The 7,267-nt window shown below is 62.9% G+C and overlaps 2 non-coding genes across 2 annotated transcripts; both read right to left on the minus strand.

The window, feature by feature from the left end:
- Positions 1-2,112: 2,112 nt before the first annotated feature.
- On the minus strand, positions 2,113-2,231 carry LOC142861312 (5S ribosomal RNA). The gene has a single exon (XR_012912632.1). It is a non-coding gene; the product is annotated as a 5S ribosomal RNA (ribosomal RNA).
- A 3,860-nt stretch (positions 2,232-6,091) lies between these two features.
- LOC142861220 (5S ribosomal RNA) lies at positions 6,092-6,210 on the minus strand. The gene has a single exon (XR_012912587.1). It is a non-coding gene; the product is annotated as a 5S ribosomal RNA (ribosomal RNA).
- Positions 6,211-7,267: the final 1,057 nt, after the last annotated feature.

Consider the following 7,267-nt stretch of genomic DNA (forward strand, 5'->3'; position numbering starts at 1 on the left):
TGTGTGGATGTGGCTGTGTCCACTCACCCACACGAGATGGGCAGGCTGGGCACCGTGACGATCTGGCTGTGTCCACTCACCCACGGGAGACAGGCAAGCAGGGTGCAGTGTGGATCTGGCTGTGATCACTCACCCATGGGTGACGGGCAAGCAGGACGCAGTGTGGAAATGGCTGTGTCCACACACCCACCAGAGACGGGCAGGCAGGGCATGTGTGGATGTGGCTGTCTCCACTCACCCACGGGATACGGGCAGGCAGGGCACAGTGTGGAACTGGCTGTGTCTACTCACCCACGGGAGACGGTCAGGCAGGGTGCTGTGTGGATGTGGCTGTGTCAACACACCCACGGGAGACGGGCATCTGGGAGCCGTGTGGATCTGCCCTGTCCACACTCCCATGGGAGACGGGCAGGCAGGGCCCAGTGTGGAACTGGCTGTGTCCACACCCCTACCGGAGACGGACAGGCAGGGCGCTGTGTGGATGTGCCTGTCTCCACTCACCCACGGAAGGTGGGCAGGCAGGGCACAGTGTGGAACTAGCTTTGTCTACTCACCCACGGGTGACGGGCAGGCAGGGCGCTGTGTGGATCTGCCTGTTTCCACACACCCATGGGATACTTTCAGGCAGGGCACTGTGTGGATCTGGCTGTGTCCACACACCCATGGGAGATGGACAGGAAGGGCGCTGTGTGGAACTTGCTGTGTCCACACACCCACCCGAGACGGGCAGGCTGGGCATAGTGTGGAACTGGCTGTGTCCACACACCCATGGAAGACTGTCAGGCAGGGTGCTGTGTGGATGTGGCTGTGTCTACTCACCCACCGGAGTTGGGCAGGCTGGGCACCGTGATGATTTGGCTGTGTCCACTCACCGATGGGAGACGGGCAGGCTGGGCGATATGGGGATCTGTCTGTGTCCACTCACCCACGGGAGATGGGCAGGCAGGGCGCAGTGTGGAACTGGCTGTGTCCACACACCCATGGGAGGCGGTCAGCCAGGGTGCTGTGTGGATGTGGCTGTGTCCACACACCCATGGGAGACGGTCAGGTAGGGCGCATTGTGGAACTTGCAATGTGCACTCTCCCACGGGAGACGGGCTGGCAGGTCACAGTGTGCATGTGGCTGTGTCCACTCACCCACGGGAGACGGGCAGGAAGGGCGCTGTGTGGATGTGGCTGTGTCCACTCACCCACGGGTGACGGGCAGGCAGGGTGCTGTGTGGATGTGGCTGTGTCCACTCACCCACCAGAGACAGGCAGTCAGGGCGCAGTGTGGAACTAGCTGTGTCCACAAACCAATGGGAGGCGGGCAGGCAGGGCTGTGTGTGGAACTTTCTGTGTCCACAGACATATGGAAAACGGGCAGACAGGGCGCAGTGTGGAACTTGCTGTATCCACTCACCCATGGGTGACATGCAGGCTGGGCTATGTGTGGAACTGTCATTGTCCACACACCCACGGGACACGGGCAGACAGGGAGCAGTGTGGAACTTGCTGTGTCCACACATCAAACAGACAGGTAGGCAGGACGCTGCGTGGACGTGGCTGTGTCTACTCACCCACGGGAGACATGTAGGCTGGGCGCCGTGTGGATTTATTGTGTCCCCTCACCCACGGGAGACGGGTGGCAGGGCGCTGTGTGGAACTTGTTGTGTCCACACACCCAGCAGAGACAGGCGGACAGGGCGCAGTGTGGATGTGACTGTGTAAACTCACCCACGGGAGACGGGCAGTCAGGGCGCAGTGTGTAACTGGTTGTGTCCACACACCAAAGGGACACAGGCAGGCAGGGCGCAGTGTGGATCAGGCTGTGTCCACTCACCCATGGGAGATGGGCAGGCCGTGCGCTGTGTCGATCTGGGTGTGTCCACACACCCATGGGGGACGGTAAGACAGGGTGCCAGAACTTTGGTCTGAGACCTCACAATCCAGAAGCCACGCATGCTGCCGCGTGACGGCGGTATCGCGGCTTGGGACAAGCCCACGGTGCGGGCTGGGGCTCCAGGCACCGCGGCGGGCGCTGAGGGTGTGGGTGACCCCCACCCCGGGCCGCCGCCCCGCTCCCAGAAAGGGGACAGAACAAGAGGCAAAACAAAAAAAGAAAAAAGAAGAAGCCTACGGCACCCGGTATTCCCAGGCGGTCTCCTATCCAAGTACTAACCAGGCCCAACCCTGCTTAGCTTCCGAGATCAGACGGGATCGGGCGCGTTCAGGGTGGTGTGGCCGTGGACAGCGGAGGGCGCCCCTGCCCTGCTCAAGAAGCCGAGCCTCTCTGCGCTTCCCCGCCGCCGCCTCCCGCCCCAGGCTCCGCGCCGGGCCAGGCCTGTTGAGTTTGACAGCCCGGTCCGCAGGGCTCCGAGGGACAGGGGTGACAGGCGGGGCGGGGCGGGCAGGGAGCGGCGGGCCGGGGTGGGGGGCTGTCTCTCTATACACACACACACACACACACTCACACTCACTCACTCACACTCACACAAGATGCGCCTCCACGGCTGGACTCACCAAGGTGGAGACCTTCCAGCCCCCTTCCTCTCCTCACCTGGCCTCCTTCACCTCCCCGCCCCCCACCCCTAGGTCTTGATCGCAACCGCCACCACCACGGCCGCCGGCGCCGCCACCGCCCATTGCGCACGCGCGGGTCGCCTGGCCTTTGACCCCAGGCAGGGGCCGCCCTCCCCCACAACCCCTTTCAGCTGGGCCCCCCACCCTGTGGGTGGGCTGCCGCCTATTCCCCTGGGCCAGGGCTGGGGCACAGCACATGGGGGAGGGGAGCGAGTGTATGGGGCGTCTCTCTCTCTCTCTCTCTCTCTCTCTCTCTCGGGATGTGTCCCATGGGTGGGATGGGGTGGCGTGGTTTAGGGGGCGCTGAAGAAATCAGTCCCCTCCATCTCCTACCTCTGGAAAACGCCCAAGCCCGTGGAGAACTGCCGGCACCGCTTCGTGGGGGCCGGGACCCTCCTCCGTGTCCTCCTGTGGCCCAGTCCAAGGGGCCTGGGCCTGGCCGGGGCTGCATTGGACCCCGACCACCCTGGCGTGTGGACTCACAAAAAATCGGCCATTAGATATTGGATTCCAGCTTCCTTGAGGTCATTTCACTAATGAGTGCACCGGAAAGAGTTTCCTAATCCATCTGTGAGGGTGGCAACTGAAAGAGAATTTTAAAGCTGACAGAATAGGCGAGGGAAGGCATAGGAGATTTCCACACCCAGCAAGGAAGACTTTCCCGGAATGGAAGAAAGAAACGAGCAAACAGAGACACCGGTAGCCCGCCCGGAAAAGAGTCTGCCCCTGAGAGAAAGCACCCTGACCAGGTTCACCCGTGGGTGGGTGGCGAGCTAGCGGCATTCAGAAGAGCGAGGCCCGCAGTCTGTGCGGAAGACACCTGCGCTCGGGTGTGTGTGGCGGCGCGATTCCCAAGCAGCTCTAGACGTTAAACCCAGGAGAAGCCAGGGAGTTCCCAACGCCCCAGGTGTCCTCAGCCCACGACTGGCTGCTGTGGGAATGCGAAGCCCGGCTCCTTGTCTCAGAGCGGGGTTCCCAGGAGGATCAGGCTGAAGCTGGGACTTGGCCTCAAAGTGTCCCCTCGCATGGCCACCCCCTTCCCCTTCCTGCTCCTCTACTCCTGGTGCCCCTCCATCCAGGGGCCAGACCTTAAAGAGTCACCGCAAGAGAATCCTGGTCCCAAAGGAGCCTTCTGGGGGACCGGTGCTGAGAGAGGTTGTGGGCATGGCCCGCTGGGGCTCTGCCCGACCCAGGGCTGAGAGATGCCACCTCCCAGCTCTGGGTCCCTGCAGGAAGTGTTGGCAAGCACAGGGCCGGTCCTCCAAAGGCCCAGGTGCAGGGAGCCCAGGCCAAGCAGCCTGTGGAAGAAGCCACTTGCCGTGCCACCCCGGGAACAGGACTGCAGGCCCCGGCCCTTCCCACCTCCTCCTCCTCCTCCTCCTCCTCCCCCCCGCCCCGCCCCCACAGGGCACAGGGCTCAGAGACACCTCAGACTCTTGCTACCCAAAGTGCAAAGGGCATCAGTTGCTCCTCCAACCCCCCCCCCCGCCCAGCAGACCACGTTGTCCAGCCAGCCCCCGGGCCTCCCTGGGGTGCCCAGCACAAAAGTGCAGACACCCACCGGACCCTCAGTCTCAGTTTTCGGAGGTTTTTGCCACTCTAAGGACCCGCAGGCCAGCTGGGCCTTCGGGCAGGACAGAGAGCCCCGGAATCCGACGTGGAGAGCTGCGTGTACGTCCCCATCAGGAGGCGGTCCCCACCTCCGCGGCTCTCCCCTTGCGGGGAGCGGCAGCCCAGCCGGCAGCCGCAGGGCCTCAGGGAAGACACCAGGCTGGGCCCCCGCGGCACAGCGGGGGCACGTCCCCCGCACTCACGCGACTTAGGGACGGCTGCTGGAGACTGCTGCGGCCACCCTGCTGCCGGGTTTCTGGAGGGCTTCCTGGAAGCAGCATCCACACCAAGCCCTTGGAAGGCCCAGGCGACGGAGGAGCCGGTCAGGCAGGGGCCGAGGACGGTGAGAGGCCGGGCGGGAAGGAGCGTGTCAGGCAGGGGCAGAGGACGGTGACCGGCCGGGCGGGGAGGAGCCGGTCAGGCGGGGGCCCAGGACAGTGACGGGCCTGGCCGGGGAGGAGTGCGTCAGGCAGGGGCAGAGGAGACGGGCTGGGTAAGGGTTAGGGTTACAGTTAGGGCACAATTCACAATCCCAAAGACGTGGAAGCGACCCGAGTGCCCATCCATCCAGGAGTGCATCAATAAAATGTGGCGCGTGGACACCACGGAGTGCCATTCGGCTGTGAGGAGCAGCGGTGAGAGGGCGCCTCTCGTGTTCTCCTGGCCAGAGCTGGAACCCGTTCCAGTAAGCCAAGTATCCCAAGAATGGACACACGGGCACCACGTGAGCGCGCTCACCAGCAAACTGGTACGAACGGATGGACGCCTAAGTGGACAGAGAGGAATCACCTTCATCGGGTGGGTGTCGGGCGGGCGGGTGGGGGGAGGGGAGGGGCATACACATCCATTAGGCATGGGGTGGGTGCGCACCGACTGGGGGATGGGCGCACTTGAAGCTCTGACCCGAGGGGGGAGGCTTGGAGAGGGCAAGGCACCCGACCTTAACATTGGTACCCCCACAATACGCTGGAACAACATGAGAGGTATATGAATAAGAACACAGGGGGGGCCGGGCGCGGTGGCTCACGCCTGTAATCCTAGCTCTCTGGGAGGCCGAGGCGGGCGGATTGCTCCAGGTCAGGAGTTCGAAACCAGCCTGAGCAAGAGCGAGACCCCGTCTCTACTAAAAATAGAAAGAAATTAATTGGCCAACTAATATATATAGAAAAACACAGCCGGGCGTGGTGGTGCATGCCTGTAGTCCCAACTACTCGGGAGGCTGAGGCAGCAGGATTGCTTGAGCCCGGAGATTGAGGTTGCTGTGAGCTAGGCTGACGCCATGGCACTCACTCTAGCCTGGGCAGCAAAACGAGACTCTGTCTCAAAAAAAAAAAAAAAAAAGAACACAGGGGGGAGGGCGGCACGGGCAACACATGTCACCAGAATACTTGTACTCCCATCATCTGCTTGAAAAGAGAGAGAAAAGAAAATGCAATCCTAGAGGTAAGAGACACTTTTTAAAAATAATGAATCCGAAGAGAAAAGTAAAAGGAGGCCTGTGGAGCAGGTCTGGGTGTGACTCCGGATCCCCCAACATCAGGTGCCACCACCAAAGATTCCTGCGTGTAGCCCATAGAACCCCAAAAGCAACGGGACGAGTTCTGGTCACATACTCCCTCAAAATGACATCCTGGCCTTCTTCTGGAACTCCCTCCCCTCTCAGACTCTCAAGGTTTCCTCCAGCGTGTCGGTTCCCACAGAGCAGACCTTTGGTCTGAGACCTGACAGTCCAGATGCCACGCATGCTGCCGCGTGGCGGCGGTGTCGCGGCTTGGGACAAGAGGAGGCCCCACGGTGCGGGCTGGGGCGCCAGGCACCGCGCGGGCGCTGAGGGTGGGGGTGACCCCCACCCCGGGCCGCCGCCGCGCTCCCAGAAAGGGGACAGAACAAGAGGCAAAAAAAAAAAAAAAAAAGCAGCAGCCTGTGGCACCCGGTATTCCCAGGCGGTCTCCCATCCAAGTACTAACCAGGCCCGACCCTGCTTAGCTTCCGAGACCAGACGAGATCGGGGGCGTTCAGGGTGGTGTGGCCCTAGACGGCGGCGGAGGGCGCCCCTGCCCCGCTCGAGAAGCCGAGCCTCTCTGGGCTTCCCCGCCGCCGCCTCCCGCCCCAGGCCCCGCGCGCCGGGCCGGGCCGGGCCGGGCCGGTTGAGTTCGCCGGCCGGGTCCCGCGGGCTCCCAGGGACGGGGGTGATGGGCGGGGCGGGGCGGGGTGGGGGGCTGTCTCTCTATACACACACACACACACACACTCACACTCACTCACACTCACACAAGATGCGCCTCCACGGCTGGACTCGCCAAGGTGGAGCCCTCCCAGCCCCCCTCGTCTCCTCGCCCGGCCTCCTTCACCTACCCGCTGCCCACCCCCAGCGCGTCGCTGCCGCTGACTGCGCACGCGCGGGACGCTCGCCCTTTGACCCCAGCCAGGGGCCGCCCTCCCCCACAACCCCTTTCAGCTGCGCCCCCCCCCTCGCCCTGTGGGTGGGCTGCCGCCTATTCCCCCGGGCCAGGGCTGGGGCACAGCCAGTGTATGGGGCGTCTCTCTCTGGGGATGTGTCCCATAGGTGGGGTGGGGTGGCGTGGTTTGGGGGGTGCTGAAGAAATCAGTCCCCTCCATCTCCTACCTCTGGAAAACGCCCAAGCCCGTGGAGAACTGCCGGCACCGCTTCGTGGGGGCCGGGACCCTCCTCCGTGTCCTCCTGTGGCCCAGTCCAAGGGGCCTGGGCCTGGCCGGGGCTGCATTGGACCCCGACCACCCTGGCGTGTGGACTCGCTAAAAATCGGCCATTAGATATTGGATTCCAGCTTCCTGGAGGTCATTTCACTAATGAGTGCACCGGAAAGAGTTTCCTAATCCATCTGTGAGGGTGGCAACTGAAAGAGAATTTTAAAGCTGACAGAATAGGCGAGGGAAGGCATAGGAGATTTCCACAGCCAGCAAGGAAGACTTTCCCGAAATGGAAGAAAGAAACGAGCAAACAGAGACACCGGTAGCCCGCCCGGAAAAGAGTCTGCCCCTGAGAGAAAGCACCCTGACCAGGTTCACCCGTGGGTGGGTGGCGAGCCAGCGGCATTCAGAAGAGCGAGGCCCG

This window comes from Microcebus murinus, chromosome 16 (genome assembly GCF_040939455.1).
Source record: "Microcebus murinus isolate Inina chromosome 16, M.murinus_Inina_mat1.0, whole genome shotgun sequence".
In the NCBI taxonomy this organism is placed as follows: Eukaryota; Metazoa; Chordata; class Mammalia; order Primates; family Cheirogaleidae; genus Microcebus; species Microcebus murinus.